The 18,377-nt window shown below is 35.9% G+C and overlaps 1 long non-coding RNA gene across 1 annotated transcript in view; it reads left to right on the forward strand.

Annotated features, from left to right (window-relative positions):
- The window catches only part of LOC109498377, a 48,193-nt gene that overhangs the window by 4,586 nt on the left and 25,230 nt on the right, over positions 1-18,377 (forward strand). The window contains exon 2 of the long non-coding RNA XR_002155179.2: positions 8,628-8,679. This is a non-coding gene — a long non-coding RNA (uncharacterized LOC109498377). The remainder of the gene's footprint in view (positions 1-8,627; positions 8,680-18,377) is intronic.

Consider the following 18,377-nt stretch of genomic DNA (forward strand, 5'->3'; position numbering starts at 1 on the left):
TAATCATACTGAGTTTGTATAAAAAGAAGGAGGTCAGGAAGTGTGACAAAGAGACTAAGGGCCTTCAAAATAAACTGCCAGGAATCAATTTCCATACTGGAGCCTGGTGTCCAAGAAGCCATTGGAACACTTCAATGGCCAGAAGAAACACTTTTCTCATTTTACTAGTATGCAGTGAAAAAGAATGGGGTACAATGGTTTGGAATGAGTGAAGAAGAAGTTTCCCAGATTCAACAAGAAATACAAATGAGGGAGAGAGGGGGGAGGGGGGGAGAGATTCATCTCCCAGGAAGGCTGGAAAGAAGAGAACAGCATTATCCCTGAGGATACTAAATAGATTAGTAGAGCGACCGTGAATAAATCAGAGATTTTCGAGATGGCAGCCAATAAAAAAAAAATTGTAGAAATAGTCTTTGAGTGTTCATTCCCTCCCTTCCCTCTGTAATAACATGAATTGTAACACCACAGACATTATCTACAATTACTCCAAAATGTTGTTTCTTTACATCTAGAATTCTTTATTTTAAGGCTAATCCTGAGAAATTTGGCAGTTGTAAAAGATGTCAGGATAGAGGAAGGGGGAGAGGTTCAGGAAATATGGTGGGCCAATACAGGGTTCACGCCGTCCATTGGGGCCTGAAATCAAGCTTGAGAAGAGTTAGCAGACCCATTGATTGTCTGTTGGAGAAAAGCGACAGATGGCCTGAGCCAGAGGGCTTCTCAGAGAGGGAGGCTGGAGTGCTGCCTAGGTCCCAAGTGCATGACTAACTCATGACTTATGGAGAGCCTGACAGGTCTGACCTTGGAGTGGTGAAGAATCACACTGGAACTGACCACAGCCCCTTCACTGGGCTCCATCTCGTGCCCTGAGGAGGGCCTCCATCATTCCCCCACTATGATTTGGGTATGAACAATATCTGTGGGTCTCAGCCACAGGGACAGGTCTGGGAACAGTCTCAAAACACACATCTTAAATCTCTTCCACTTGATTATCTACTTTTGATTCCATCTACTGTCCATGTAGATGGCTGAGACTAGGAAATCAGAGGGAGGTTTGATTCTGGGAAGAATAACATTTTCAAACACATAGTCATGAAACTGAATTTGATTTCTTCAGAATAAACCAAAGACACCCAAATATAGAAATAATCAATCTAACAATACTTATCATTAGCTAAATTCAAGATTTCTGTTGATTTATTTTCACACTGGAACAGACAGATTAGTCATAATGTTAGTATTAATGTTAGTAGTTGAATATCTCATTGGGCATTCAATGAGCAGCTTAAAGAAGGTATAAACTATGCAGGAAGGTTGTGACAAAATAAACTTAAGACAACCCCCCATTTTACTGGCAGTTTCAGTCTAGCTAGAACAGACTGAAATGAATTTCACTGTGTTGTAGTCTTCCCATGATGATCTTGAGACAGAAGCACAAAGTAGTATTATCTGATTATGCAATGGGTAGAAAGTGTCACAGTGCTTTCAACATATAATTGACCTCCCTCATCTGCCCACATCGTCAGCACAAGACATGGGAGAAAAGAGAGGAAGAAAGACAAATTTGTTCAACTTCTGGAACACAGAGAGTTCTTTTCCCCTTGATATCTTGAGATGCCATCATAAAAACCACATAGGGTTGAGGGGGTAGGATAAAATGGTGAGGGGCTTCCCCCAAGTGGGTAATCTATTGGGAGACCCCTGCATACAGCTAGAGTCCCAATAGACTATACCTTTTGTAGAAGGTTGAACGAGAAATAAACCTACTGCCAAAAACAGAAGATCAAGAAAACTTTCCAATCTCTGCCTTGGCAACAGTGGAGGGGGAAAAATACCCCATGAGATTTTATAACCACAACAGACCCTTCACAAGTTTGCCATACAAATTTATGCCACCTGTGAGGTCTGAAATATCTCAAATGGACAATTTAATTTAAAGTGGTCCTAGGTCAATGGTGCCCCCAGGAAACTGGCAGAAGCAAACACACATCATTTCTGGAGGAATACTAATTCAACACAGGCCTCAAAGAATTCCCACAGATAAAGTTCCAAATAAAATGAACAACTCACTGGAAAAAAGAAAAAACACGAAGAGACAAGGCACCTTGAATTAAATTCTGGAGAACCAGTTTCCTTAATGTATCAGATATGGTAATTCCCAGAGAATATATAACAACCATATTTACTTTGTTTGAAGAGATAAAGGAGAGGCACAAAAAATACAAAGGATAATTGATAGTTTTAAATGTAAGAATATTTTAAAAGGTGCAAACAAAATATTAGAAATGAAAAATTATAATTAAAGTTACAAATTAAATGGATAAGTTAAACAGAAGATTAAAGTTGACAAGAATTAGTGCCATAGAACACAGATTTTAAAATGTTAAAAATGCAACTCAGAAAGACAGAGAGGTAGAAAATATGAAAGAGAAATTAGGAGCCAGAGCATAGAGTATGGAGAGCCAACAAATGTCCAATGACAATTATACAACAAAAAAGAATAAGAATAAGCCAATTTTTAATGACATTATGTTTGAGAATTTTCCAGACCCATTGAAGAACACCAATTCCCAGATCCAAGAAGTCTAGTATATTCCAAAAAGAATAAATAAAAAATAACTTCATATAAAGATATATCATAGTGAAACAATGAACATCAAAGAAAATTAGTCCTTAAAGTAAGTATGAAGAAAGGATAGATCACCTGAATATCAATTAGAGAGATGACTCATTTTATATTGGTATGTATGGTAATCAGAAGACAATGCAATAACTTGGAGTGCTTTCCCCAATAGATTTTAAACAAGGAGGATAAAATACAGTTTTTTGCATAATGAAATGTGGAGGTTATCACCAACATATCTTCACTGAAGAAATTCTAAAAGAAATAAAATGAGAGGGGCGCCTGGGTGGCTCAGCTGGTTAAGTGTCCACCTTCGGCTCAGGTCGTGATCTCATGGTTCGTGGGTTCAAGCCCCGCATCGGGCTCTGTGCTGACAGCTCAGAGCCTGGAGCCTACTTTGGATTCTGGGTCTCCCTCTCTCTCTCTCTGCCCCTCCTCCACTCATGCTCTGTCTCTCTCTCTCAAAAATAAAATAAAACATTAAAAAAAGAAAATAAGATAGAAGAAGTAGTAAACAAAGAAACTGTGAGTTAAAGAGACTATAAAGATAATGATGTTTAATTTGTGGGGAAATTAAAATAAGGAACAACAGTAAAATATAAGTTTGAAAATGGGGTAAGCCAAGGTAAGTATTTTCAGACTTTTGGCTCTCAAAGCATGGTCCGGATGCCTGTAGCATTGGTATTACCCAGGAGTTTTGTAAGAAATGCAGAATCCCAGGCCCCACCTCAGGCTGCCTGTAGTTTAACAAGATCCTCAGGTGATCTGAATATACATTAAAATCTGAGAAGCTACTTGAAGTACTTAGACTTTGTCAATTACTAATTATTATAAAAACCTAATTAGAGTAACCACTGAAAGCACAAATACAGAGCATCATTTACAAACAGTAGAGAGAAAAATAATGGAATAAGGAAAAAACTTGACTCCATTGGTCATTAGGTATAGTCAGGTTATTCTGTACTAAAAATTTTCATGTACTAAAAATTAAAACAACAATGGATAATTTCTCATTCATGCTGAATATCCTTTGTGCATTGAAAGGGGAACCCAGTGAACTAGAGTGAAGTAATTCCTTCTATATTTGGGTCTAAGTCAATAATCTGACAATTTGTGTTCTGAGTATTTCTTTTGGCATGGCTCTGTTGACAACAAATTCCCTTTCGATTGTTTTACCCCTTATTTTGCTTTATTTCTGGAGTATATTTACTTGACTACAAGATTATACATTTTCAGTCATTGTGTTTAGGCACTTTAAAGATGTTAATCCATCATCTCCTGGTTTCCATCATGATTTCTGATGAGAATTTAACTGTCAGTCTTATTGTTGCTCATTTGAAGGTAAAATATTTCTTTTCTGGCTGATTTTAAGATTATCTTTTTTTTTCAGTAGTTTTACCATGCTATACATATTTTTTAAATTTATTTAATCAATTTTGGGTTGGCAAGTTTTCTTGAATTTTGTGTCTTGATGATTTTCATCAGTTTAGGGTAATTATTGACCAGTATCACTTCAAATTTTGTGTCCATCAGAATCCTTTTCCCTTTCTTCTAGGGATTTAATTGTAGATATATCAGATCTTTCACCATATCCCATATGTCTTTAATGCATTTTTAGCTATCTTATGTTTTGTTTTCTTTGCATGAGTTTGGAGATTTGATAGTAATCTTTTAGTTCATTTATCCTCTATTCTTCTGTGAATAATCTACTATTAAATTAAGTATTTTTAGTTCTTAATTTTCTTTTATATACTTTTTAATTCTAGAATTTACATTATTTTACAAATCCTATTTCCTTAGGGAAATTCTTATTCTTGACCTTTTTTTTTCTTTTAACACAGTAATCATTGTCACTTAAAAGTCGATGTCAAATAATAAATGGATCATCTGTTGGTATGATTCTATTGTCTGTATTTCTTCTTGGTTTTGGTCATTTGGTCTTATTTCCTGACATGCTTGGTTATTTCTACTTAATCACAGACATTCTGAATGAAAAAAAATGTAGAAATTATTTGAGATTTGGCTGACTCATCTTCCTTCAACAAGGACTTTTATTCTCTAGTAAGCATTTAGAATAGGTACAGATCACCATAATCCAGTCTGACATTGACAAAGCTCAATTCCTTTTTGGGGGTGGAAGAGATAAGGAATGATCTATTTCTTGTTTGCTTTCACTCCTAGTGTGTACTCCCTCCTGGGGTCCTAAATGGAAGTATGAGGCTTTTTCCATGGGCCCATTTCCTTGGTACTTTGAATCTAATTTTTAATCTCTTCAGTCCCATAAGGTTGTCCAATGCTCTGCTCAATTAGCTGCCACTTCCTTCTCAACTCTTTAGGCTATTGGCCCCATTCCAAGAACAGCACATATCTTGAAAGCAATGCAAAATTTTGGGTTAATTTCAATGCACTTCTTTCTGGGTTCTGTCCCAGCCAGTCAGTCCTGGCTGCCATACTGGCTCTCCAGTGCCTACATGGCGTATTTTTTTTCCCAGCTTGTCTAGATGTTCTTGGTGGGAATGTTGGTCTTCAGTAAGCCATCCATCATTAATTGGAAACAGAACTCCAAATTACAACTTTGAATTTAGAATCTTACAAGCACTCACTTTGGAGAGGAGAAGAAAATAAAAATGAATTTTGCACACAGAACATTAAGTGCCCCAATATCTTGTAGGAATAAATAAATGAATAAAGTACTCTTTCAAAATTAAAAACAAGGGGGGAAATAGCAAAGTGTTGGGTGGCTTGCTATGTGCTATCCATGTATTATTTCATTTATTATTTATAATAACACTATGAGTAAGATACTATTATTACCCCTATCTGATGATAAGAAAAATAATACATAGAAGTCTAAGTCACTTGCATAAGGTCACATACACTGTGGGACCTGCAAGCTGAACACCAGTGCTATGTATCTTCTCAAACTGAAAGGTATAAAAAAATTAGTATGACCAGAAGAAATAAGGAAACCTGAAAGAAATTAAGAACATCTATTAAACAGTGACACTTGGAAGCATCTTTTTTAAAGGATGAAGTTTCAGTGACAAAAATTACATCTCTTTTTCTAAGAATCCAATCATGCCATTTGACTCTACCTTCAAGAATATTTAAATAATCATAATATTGCAGATTCTATTTGTTAGATTTCAGATTTTAGAATTAACCTCCTGACGAAGGATGTATAATTGTCAAAGAGCCACATGTAACATTTGTTTAGTGTTTTCTGACTGTTTGGCACAGTGCAAAGTGCTTTATATAGATTGACCAATTTAGTCCACAGTTACTTATGAAGAAGGTGCCATTTCACCCCCAATTACACATGTAGAATTTGAAGTTTTGACAGGCAAAGTATATTTTTCAAGATTGCATAGATAATAAGTAAATAAGTGGTGAAATGCATTTTGAACTCTGGGAACTTACTTTTAACTAGGTTCCCTCCCTCAAAAAATGTTAAAAACAAGACAATGTTCAATAAAAATAGGAAGGTGAAGAGAAAAGAAGAGGTAGGGGATGTTATGAGTATGCAAAGTTCCTCATCTTTTGCGGAAGAAAATCAATGGATATTGTTTAAAGATAATTTGAGAAGTAGAATTAGAAGTATGTTATTTAAAATTATAATAGTAACAATCAAGGAGAGTAAAAACAGAAACTAATCTGGAGTATGGGATGGGGGAGAAGGGTAGATAAATGGCAGATAGACTTTATCTTTCCATTATACCTTTCTCATTTGTTTTTATCATATGCATGTATTACAAATAGAAACTAAGCTATATATAAAAAGATAAATTATACCATAATAATGTTGGAGGGGTTATATTCCACTGAGACCACATGCTCTTGGCCACATGGCAAACAACAGTTTCCCTGGAGAAAGCCTGTGATACCACGGCACAGGCTCCATAAATCGAATTCTAGTCTACTATTAAAAAGCACATATGCCTCAACAAATAAGTCATATTAAACCATAGCTGCCTTATCCATTATAAAGGTTATATTTTGGATTTGAAATTTTCACTCCTTTTGTTCTTATTTCTAATTGGTTCAGAACCTGAATAGAAAGAAGTGTGCTTTTCCCCTGGCTCCCTAGGCACACTCCAACACATTTAACAAGAAGAATACACATAAAGTCGAAAGAGAGGAAGATCACTAAATCCTTTTACAACTTCTTAGCATATCTCAAGTATCCTAGGATGCTTGGAACCAAATGACACCTTTCCTGGACTCAAACATAACAGTCTTAGGTGGAGTAAAGAAAATTTGGAATTTGAAAAATGATCAAGATTGTATTTCAATCTTCTTCAGTCATTCCATATCTGACTGGCTTAAATTATGACTTAAATTATGACTTAAATTATGATTGGATAAAAGACAGAAAATGTTTCATGCACTTTTATGTAAAGTATAACCTTCCAGGGTGAAAGCTGCAGGACTGTCACACTACACCCTGTCTGGGGAGAGCACCTGCAAAATGACAATTCTTTTGAGAAGCTTGCTGAGTTTTCACAGCTCGGTCACAGATTCATTAATCCTCCTGCCCCAGAAGCAAGTCTTCTTCATTTTCATGGGCTGTTTCCCAGGGGAACACAAGGGGTGGGGAACCACCTTGGAATCCCTTAGGTGCCAAAGCAAAGAGAACCCAGAGCTCCTGTTGTTTTTCATAAACACGTGCTCCTCTTTCCACATTTCCGACTCTTTGCCAAGGTGCTGAGAAATGGTAAAGCTGGGACGGGCTGGCTCCAACCAATCTGGCCTGACAGCCCAGAACCTACTCTTAGGATGTGCATTTTACCCCACAGCTGTTTCTGCTTCACTCTAATTTGTTCAGGATTTGGTTGGGACCCTAGAGTTCACCTTCTGCAAAATATTTGTTAATTTTTGTTTTTAGCTGAGAAAATACCTTTTCCCCTCCCAAAATGAGAACAATTTGCTCTGGGATTGAAGATGGATTTGTATTATAGTTGCAGTGGAGATTTGCTCAATTGCTTCATAGCCACATACCCAACACTCACTAATTCCTTTTAACAAGAAAATGGTAAACAGGTGGAGTTGAAATCATAGATAAATAAAGAGTCCTCTCCAATCCATTCAGTTGGGTCTTTGTAAAAGGAATTCTACCCAGCTGGCAGCGCACACGCTTACACAAATGGAATATTTTTTTAAATCAGCATTGAGAATAGTAGACATGATAACATGCTCATGAAATCTACTGGGTAGACAAGACTTCAAAACAATCAGCATCATTTCACTAATTGCCAAAACTCCTTTCCAGATATGACCACCATCACTTAGAAACTAATTTTTTTTCACTAAACCACTTCAATCCATTTGCTTTGGTTTTATAACAAAAACCCTTAACGTTGTTGGTAGCAACAATCGTAGCCTTGTATATTTTAATAGAGTAATTTATTTTTTCCCAATGACTGTCATGGCTTTTGTAAGCCTAACAAAGCTATGTATAACTTCTCTAAAAGATAAGAGGTTTTCTCTCCTAAAAAGCATGTATTTTTCAATTTTCTGAAGAAAATATAAGTAGACTATTGATTAACCCATTATCAGTCCTAGAAAATAGCCAATGAGACCCAGAGAGCCAAAAAACAACAAACAAAACCATTTAATTTTCTCTATCACTGCATTTGGTGACAGGTTGCTATTTGTAAAGGGTAATATAATTATTCTTTTCGATTAACTGATGTTTTATAAATGCATACACAGACATTAACATATACACATAAATTCACAATCACAAATAAAGCACGTTATTGCTGCTCTCTTCCTTGTCTAATATTTAGCCCTAGTAGTGTTTGTTTTGTTGTATTTGTTTGCTTTAACTCTTCATTCCTTGAAATATATTTTTCAGTTATCTAGGGCAAGATTTAATTTTTTAATAACACTGATAAAAGTTTAATTAAAGCTTTTATAAAATAAAGAACATGTTATAATGAAATCTTTCATTGTCCTATAAATGTAAAAAAATTCAAATGCCTCCATAATTTGTTTCCCACAGATCCGTAGAGCATTGTTTCCAGTATTTTGGACACGCATTCACAATAAGAAAGGTACTGTGTACTTTACTCTGCCCTCAAAACTGAAACCAAAGTTTTATGAAATCATACTTCTCTTTGCTGTGTATAATATCACTCAGATATTTTGTATACTATCAAATTCTGGCTTATTTATTTATTTACTTCTTTATTTCTTTATTTATTTTTAATGTTGGTAGCAGCCTGCAGTTTGAAAAATCCTGCCCAGTAGAAACTTATCTTTGCTTCTATGTTCCCTAGATTGAATATTTAAGTCAGCCTACCTATTTCCATCTATTCTCTCACCAGACGCTAAAGGACTCACTGCCAAAGCCACCGAGCTAAGACGCAGGATTTTATGAGGCCTCATCACCTCCTTGACATCCAAATTCTAACCTCGTGTCCTGAAGTTGATCATGTACAACTTTAGGCCAGTTTAACATTGTCAAGCTCCACCCCCTCCACCTTATATGAACCATGCAATGTCTATACTCCCTGGTGAATCACATTCTCCACTGGGTGAGAGACTATATTTAATTTGGTATAAATTTCCCTCTCCTTCCCTCTGACTACTCTTCTAACATAGTCTTATGCTAAAATTAAAAAAAAAAAGATACTTAAGGAAACTTTAAAATGACACCAATACAATTTCAAATATATCAATGTATATCTGACATATCTTCAATGGAATAATATCTATTTCAGTCTGTTCCCACAAATCCAATTTGACAAACAATTTGTGAGATTTCATTTCCAGATCTACCGAATCTCCAACAAAACAGACCTGGTTTCACTTTGAATTAAATGCTTCCAAGCCTCCAGCTCTGTCTCTTCCTAGACAGGCATTTTCTAGACAGACAAATTTAAGCCTAGGACACCCCGAGACCTACATGAAATCATTAGCACAGAACTTGCCGACACAACTCAAGGAAGATCCTGAGCTGTTTATTCCACATCGCTTTGTTTCGTTAGGCCCCAAACTGGCCCTAAGCTAATTTCCATGCTTTTTTATATTTTATTTTTATAACATGTGAAGCATGATGATTTGAAATCTGATCAAATCACATGATGAAATAATTCTTACAATCAAGCCAATTAACACATCCATTCACATGGTTGCAATTTGGTGTGTGTGCATGTGAGTATGAGTGTGTGTTAGGAAAGGACATGAAATCTACTCTTTTAGCAAATTTCCAGTACTCAGTGTGGTGTTATTAACTATAGTCATCATGCTGTACATTAAGTCTCTAGATTTACTCATTCTACATAATTGTAACTTTGTGGGGTTTTTGTTGTTTTTTGTTTTTTGGAAATTGTTTTATTTTAAAATTACCTTCCCTACAAACCATGTTAATACTTGAATGTTATGGTTTTTCATTGTAAACATACCACATTGTAAATGGAGTTTCATTCTTTTAAACAACTGTTGTTTGGGGCTTCGGTTATTTAAAATAAGTTTAAGTGTAATATAAAAAACTATCCCTTTCCAGGTGGGAGCTTGACACCTGCATAAAACCTAAGAATTTGGTAAGTCCCTTAGTTGAATAAAAGCACAAAGTTACCACCCTTTTGATCCATACAACACGACATGGTTATGTTTTTTTTTTTAATGTTTTATTTATTTTTGAGAGAGAGAGAGAGAGAGAGAGAGAGAGAGAGAGAGAGAGAGAGAGAGAGAGAGAGAGAGAATATGTGAGCAGGGGAGGGACAGAGAGAGAGAGGGAGACACAGAATCTGAAACAGGTTCCAGGCTCTGAGCTGTCAGCACAGAGCCCGACAGGGGGACTCAAACTCACAAACCGTGAGATCAGTACCTGAGCAGAGGTCAGATATTTCCACAGACTGAGTCACCCAGGCACCCCCATAACTATAACTTTGTACCTGTTTCTCCCACTCCCTGCTTCTGGCAACCGCCATTCTACTCTATGTATTCTTTTTTAGATTCCTCCTTTAAGTGAGATCATGCAATATTTTTCTTTCTTTATATGGTTTATTTCACATAGCATAACATTCGCTAGGTTCATCCATGTTATTGCAAATGACAATATCTCCTTTTTAAAGACTGAATAATACTCTTATATACATATATACCACAGTTTCTTTATCTATTCATTCACTGAGGGATACTTAGGTTGTTTCCATATATTGGCTATTATAAATAGTTCTACAATTAAAATGGAAGCACAGATAGCCCTTTCAGATACTGATTCCAATTTCTTTAAATTATATACCCAGCAGGGGATTGCTGGATCACACAGTAGTTCTATATTTAGTATTTTGAGGTACCTCCATACTGTTTTCCATAATAGCTACACCAATTACATTCCCACCAACAGTGTATAAGGGTTCCCTTTTCTCCAAATCCCTATCAACTCTTGTTGTCATTAATTTTTTTTTTGTAATAGCCATCCTAATAGGTGTGAGGTGATATCTCATCATGGTTTTGATTTGCCTTTCTCTGATGATTAGTAATGTTGAACACTTTTCTGTATACCTATCGGCCATCGTATGTCCTCTTTGGAAAAATGTCCATTTGGGTCCTTTTCCTATTTTTAAATTGTTTTTGTTGTTGTTGTTGCTACTGAGTTGTGTGAGTTCCTAATTTATTTTGGATAATAACTCTTCATCAGATATAGTTTGCAAATATTTTCTCCTTATCTGCTATGTTGCCTTTTAATTTTCCTAATGATTTCCTCTACCATGAAAAAGACTTTAGATTGATGAAGCCCTTTTGTTTATTTTTGCTTTTGGTGCCTGAGCTTTTGCTGTCATATTCAAAAAATTATTGCCAAGTCCAATGTCAAGGAGTTTTCTCCCCCCCTTTTTTCCCCCTAGGAATGTTATGTTTTCAGGTCTTATGTTTAAATCTTTAATCCATTTTGAGTTTATTTTTCTGTTTAGTATAAGGGTCAAATTTTATTCATTGCATGTGAATATCCAGTTTTCCTAGCATTATTTAATAAAGTGGCTATTCTTTCCCCAATTTTGGTTCCATTGTAGAAAATCAGTTGACCATATATGCACAGGTTTATTTCTGGGCTCTCAGTTCTGTTCCATTTGTCCATGTGTCTATATGTATGCCAGTACCATAGTGTTTGATTATTATAGTTTTGTAATAAAATTTGAAATCAAGCAGTGTGATGCTTCCAACTCTGTTCTCTCTGAAGATTGACTATTCAGGATGTTTATGATTTCATACAAAATTTGGAATTGGTTTTTTTTTTATCTTTTTATGTGAAAATTTCATTGGAATTTTGATAGGGATTGCAGTGAATCTATAAATCACTTTGGGTAGTATGGTCATTTTAACAATATTAGTTCCTCCAATCCATGAACATAAGATATCTTTCCATCTATGTGTGTCTTCTTCATTTTCTTTCATCAGTGTTTTATAGTTTTTAGTCTACAGATCTTTTACTTTCTGGCTAAATTTATTCCTAAGTATTTTATTCTTTTTTTAAGCTATTGTAACTGGGATTGTTCTCTTGATTACCTTTTTAAGTAAGTAATTGATAAGTAATTGTTGGTATAAAGAAATGTTATTATTCTAACAACTTCTTTTCTGTGAAGTTTTAGGGTTTTCTACAACTAGGACCATGTCATCTACAAACAGAGATAATTTTATGTTTTCCTTTCCGATTTGGATGTCCTTTATTTATTTTTCTTGCCTTATCACTTCTATTACTATATTGAATAGAAGCAGTATGTGTGGGCATTCTGACCTTGTACTAGATCTTAGAGGAAAAGCTTTCAGTTTATCACCATGATTATAATGTTAGTTGTGGGCTGCTTTTCATGAATGGGCTTTATTGTATTGAAGGAATTTCCTTTTATACCTATTTGATTGAGAGTTTTTATCATGAATCGATGTTGAATTTTGTCAATTGCTTTTGGGGTATCTATTGAGATGATCACATGTTTTTTTTTATCATTCATTCTGTTAATGTGGAGTATCACATTGACTTATGTGGTGTATGTTAAATCAACCTTGCATCCCAGGGATAAATCCCATTTGATCATGGCGTATACTGTTTTTGATGTGTTGTTAAATTCATATTGTTAGTATTTAACTGAGGATTTTTGCAGCTGTATTCATCAAAGATATTTGCTTGGGGTTTTCTTTTCTTGTGGCATCTTTGGCTTGGTATCACTGTGATTCTGGCCTCACAAAATGAGTTTGAAAATATTCTCTCTCCATCTATTTTTTGGAAGAGTTCGAGAAGGGTCATTATTAGTTCCTTTTTATAAAATGTTTGGTAGAATTCAACCATGAAGTCATCTAGTCCTGGGCTTTTCTTTATTGTGAGATTTTGTATTACTACTTCAGTCTCCTCATTTGTTATTAATTTGTTCAGGCTTTCTATTTCTTTTTGATTCAGTTCTGGTAGGTTGTATGTTTCCAGGACTTTATTTCTTCCAGGTTATCCAGTCTGTTCACATATAATTGCTCATAATAGTCTCTTATGATTCTTTTTATTTCTGTGGCATCTGTTATAATATCTCCTCTTTAATTTATGATTTAACTTATTTAAGTCTTCTCTCCTTTTTTATTAGTTCAGCTAAGGGTTTGGCAATTTTATTTTTTCAACAAAAACAACTCTAATTTTTATTGATTTTTTCTATTTTGTTTCTATTATCCATTTGATTTATTTCTGCCTTGACCTTCCTTTATTATTTCCTTTCTTCTGCTAATTTTAAGTTTAGTTTACTATTATTTTTCTAGTTCCTTGAAGTTGTTTACCTGTGATCTTTCTTGTTTTATAGTGTTGGTATTTATCATTATAAACTTAGCATATTTAACTTTTAATTTCCATGCTTTTCCTCCAAGTTTCCTCTCTTCTCTCCATGCAGATTATCCCATCTGTCCCCCACATCCTTCTATGGAAGTCCTGGTCACTTTCTTCATGACACCTTCCCTGATTTTCAGTCCGCACTTGTCAATATGTGCCCCCATATACGCACTCTCACTTAACTTTTTTAGTGTCTTTTGTAAATTTCATGCCCATTTCTCTCTTTCCCTCTGGTATAATTTGTTAACCAGTCTTTTTTTTTTTTTTTTTGCCCCAATCCCCTTCCAACTGACATACTCACACACCCTGAGATTTCCCTAAGATAAAGTATCTCTTACATTACTTATTTTGTTTTTCGAGAACAGTTAAAAAGTTATGGTAAAATATGCATAAAATTTACTCTTAACCATTTTTAATGTATAACTTAGTAGTATTAAGTACATTAATATTGTGAAACCATTGCCATAATATTTCTCCAGAATTCCTTTTATCTTGAAAAATTGAGACTCTATTCTACACCCACTAAATAACAACTCCTCATCCCACTCCCCTTCAACTCCTGATAACCACCATTCCACTTTCTCTTTCTATGAATTTGACTACTTCTAGGTGCCACATCTAAGTGGGTCATAAAGTATTTATCTTTTTGTTTCTGGTTTATTTCACTGAGCATTATGTCCCCAAGTTTCCTCCATACTATAGCATGTATCAGAATTCCCTTTCATCAAAACATGAAATGACTATCTCAAGATCAGAAGCCTGGCTTAGACAGTCCCAAGTGTGACCTAACACTGCCCTCCGTGTCTAGAGAGACCCTTCATTCTGCTATTTATTAATCACTATCAAACAATGGAGGAAAGTCTAGGTAAATTATGGTATACTGCATTGTACAGAAGCTTGTGGATTTTTGAAATCGCATTTGCAATGCCATTTAATGATATGGAAAGGTACTTAAATGAATTATATTAGGTAAAAAGTGAAGATACATTATTTCTCATACATTATGATCTGAATAGTGCAAATGAAAAAAACTAAACATAAAAATGGTAATGAAATATACTAAAATTCATAAGTAATGTTATCCTGTTTATTTATACCTTATGTGTAGCCCCAATTTTCTTTTAATGAGTACATATTGCTTTTATAGTCATATAAAAATATATATTTGGGAAAAAAAATCCATGTACAGGATTCACTGGGGCTGTGAAAAAAGGCTGAATCCATGGCAAAATACTCATCAATGGACCTTCATTGTTCAGCCAGTAGGAGTGTAGCCCGTTGATGGCAGTAGCTGCACTCCCTGTGTAGAGACAGAGCCCTGAGGAAAATGGGCTGGGGTTAGTGATGGGGCCAGATGATGGCTGGCTGCAGTTCAGAGATTAAGGAGGAAATAGCCTTATCTGTTTCTAACCCACCCCATGGTTATAACCATTTACTCCTACCATAACATGGTCTCTCTCACCTCCCCATCCTTTATTCATACACAGGCAGCAGGCATGAAGACCAACTTTGTGGGTCACCTTCCAAAGAGTACTAATCCTAATAAGAACCAAAGTCTGCACCTACACTAATTAGGTCAGAAGACAGGATTCCAAGGGTCAGTATTTAGTCACTCAAATTCTAAATGAAAAGTCTGCTATGTGCCAGACATCCACCAAGATGAAAGAACCAATAAAACTCCCTGAAAGAACTCATACCCTGTTGGTGTCAATGAAGTCCCTGTTCCAGGAGCTCGGGGATATACTAGAAAACAAGATAAGGTACCTGCCATCCAGAAGCTTGTACTACATCAATCTCAGCCCTGTGAGGGATACACTCATCAGTATGTGAGCTTCAGTTTAGGTTTTGGTAAAGCAAAGTCATAATTTTATGCCTACAGTGTGATTGTATATACACAGTGGTCATGGGTAAATGAGATTAGCTAATTTGATAGAGGAGGGAAACCACAATTTTTTATGGAATGATCAGAGAAGCTTTTAAACTTCCACTAATATTCCTTTGGTCATGGCTGGAGAAGCCAAAGTTCAGGACTGAGAAGCATCTGAAATGTTTTTCTAGGCAGCCAATCTGTTTAAGAGACTTCTCACAATCATTAAAGTAAACATCAGAGTCTCCATACCACACCCTCAAAAACTGGCAAAGAACCCCAAGCCAGGCCCAGCAGGGCTTGACCCCTAAAACTGATGCTATTTAAGCTCTATGATATAAAAAATGCCTCTTAGGCCAGACTCATTTGCCAGAACCTTCAACATGGCATACTTAAACTCTGGTCTTACTTATATAAACTATTTTATCCAAGAAACCCAACTAAATGGAAACAGGCATGTTCTGTCTGTGTTTGTGTATGTGTGGTGTGCAAGTGTGTGTGTGTGGTATGTGTGAATGTGTGGGTGTGTGCAGTCAGGACCTAACCCATATTTATCCATGTTCTACGTCTATCTGTTACAGGCCTATGGGTACTGCCATGACTAATGAAGCAACTCCTGATTCCACAAGATACCCAATTAGGAAAAAAAGTCTCAGCAGGCCAGGAAAAACAGTTAGAGGAGAGGGCAAATGATCTTTAAGAGCAGTTAGCAGTATAGGAGAGAGTAGAGGGATAGAAGAGGAAGTCATTCCTAAGATTAAATCAATCCACTTCCCTTACCAGCACTGTCAGAAGCCATGGAAAGAGGATAAACCATGAAAAATGCTCAACTCCATAATACTAAAAAAAAGCATGGAATGCCCAGGATTTTCTGCCTTTTTGTCCTATTGAAACTTCTTAAATCTGTCCTCTGAATTTTTGTGATCTCATTGGGCTAAAGCATGGAGAATGCAGGGCCAGGGTCTTATTAATCACTTCAGCTACTATGTAATGGTTTTGAGAGACTGACATATGCCAGGCCCTCTGCTAAGGACACATCTCATGTTTTAGGTACTCTCATTGTGCCCATTTTTACATAAGAGCAAAAAAAGAGTAGAATTTGAGCAACTTCCTTAAAATTAAGAGGCATGTAGAATCAGAGGTGGAATTCAAATCCCAAGTCTGACTCCTACCCACTCCTAGGCATGAAAAGGCACACAGTAGGTGGTTAATAAATGACTGAATGCTGTCCAGAAACATGAGATGGAAAGGGATCCATCTGCTTCACATTTTAAATTGTACACTCTGAGGGTAAGTAAGTGCTTATTGAGATCACAGCAGAACAGAGTCTACATGACTCATGGCAGGAACACTGCACTAGGACCAGAAAGCCTGGGCTCTGGATCTGGACTCTGGTCCAGCCACTGGTTCTCTGTGTGGCTTGGAAAAAGTCAACTTATATCCTAGGGCTTCCATGTCCTCATCTGACAAACAAAAGAATTTCCACTTTACCCCTTAAGTCTGCAAGGAGGACCAGAGGAGATAAGTACAAGTGAAGGTGCTTCATATAACACACATGAGAAGTAACATCAGTGAGGAACAGGTGTTGATACTGGAGCCGGTTCTGTATTCTTCTAACCTACCTGTCTTCACGATTGTTCTTTGTTTTCTGCCACTGAGGAGCTCAAACAATATTACTATTATTTTAAGTAAAACACAACAAGCTCATCGGATGTGCAGGGAAAAAAATGTGCCAGTGAAATACTGGCAGGTCAGATGGAAAGTAGATCTCTGACTCACCATCCCTTTCAGAAGAATCTCCAAATGCTCTCTCCCAGCATCCAGGACCTCTCCCAAAGCTACTCCATACACTTCATGCTCCAGTAATAACACATGACATGTAGTCCCTCCAACAGAGCAAGCTCTCTCAGACCTCTGATCCCTTTCACTTGTGGCTGGAACACTGATGTCCATCTGCTTCAGTGTTTTGAACCTCAGTCCATGCATCACTACTGTCAGGAAAATTCTCTGCTCCTTCCTCAGTGCTCAATACCACTCATATCATTACACAACTCCTGAGAATCCTTATCTCCTTTACTATTAAGTTCTTCAAAGACAGGCATGATTCCTTCATCTTGTTATTCTCAGTGTCTGGCCTAAGACCTGGAACTCTGTAAGCATATGGAGAAATTTTAATCAGTTAAACTAAATTTGTATGCGTTCACAGTACCTCGCATGGTCAGGAAAACATAGAGGCTGACTAGTTTGATGTTGAACAAGTGTCCTCAAGCATAAAGTTCCATCATTTGCAAAGTATTTACCTAGCATCTATGATCTATTACATTCATTTCATAATTAACCCAAAGGATCTTCATTTTATTAAGTGAGAATCTTATACCACACTATAAGTTTTTCCAAAATGGAAACCATATTTTTATTAACTTGTTAAATCACGGATTCTCAATAATGCTCATTGACTGCCTGCCTGATTGAATGCATGAGAGAATGGATGGATTTTCTATACCCATTTCTATATCACCTCACAGAAACTAAGATGATGCTTGGGACATATATGCTGAAAATGACTTCTAAATGAATGAGTGAACAGATAAATATCCTTTTCATCTACTTTTTAACTCCAGTGACTAATAAAGGATGTGGCATGTATTTTTTTCAAAATCATTGCTTGAAGAAAAATCTTTGTTTGATACATGAAAAAAATTAAAGATTCAAGAACTATCAAGTGAGAATCTGTCTACTTTTTCAGGTTTAAGACCTTTTTACAACACAAATTCAAATATGAAGAATCTGCCAAGTGTTCACATTTTTAAGTAAATATCTGCTAGCAAAAGCATCATAAAAGTAGCACTCACTGGTTGGTTAATCTCAAGATTGTCTCAAGATTATATGTGAGGTGACATATTATTTGACTATGATCACAGTAGATTTCTTAAGCTGATGTATTTAATGAAAAGTCTATTTGGATTCAGAATAGTTATTATAAAAATGACAGAAATATTGCATTGTGTTAAAATATGCCACCTATTATGCTATGTATCCTAAAAGCATCCCTTCCAACAATCTCCCTCATCCCAAGA

This window comes from Felis catus, chromosome A3 (assembly GCF_018350175.1).
Source record: "Felis catus isolate Fca126 chromosome A3, F.catus_Fca126_mat1.0, whole genome shotgun sequence".
Taxonomy (NCBI): Eukaryota; Metazoa; Chordata; class Mammalia; order Carnivora; family Felidae; genus Felis; species Felis catus.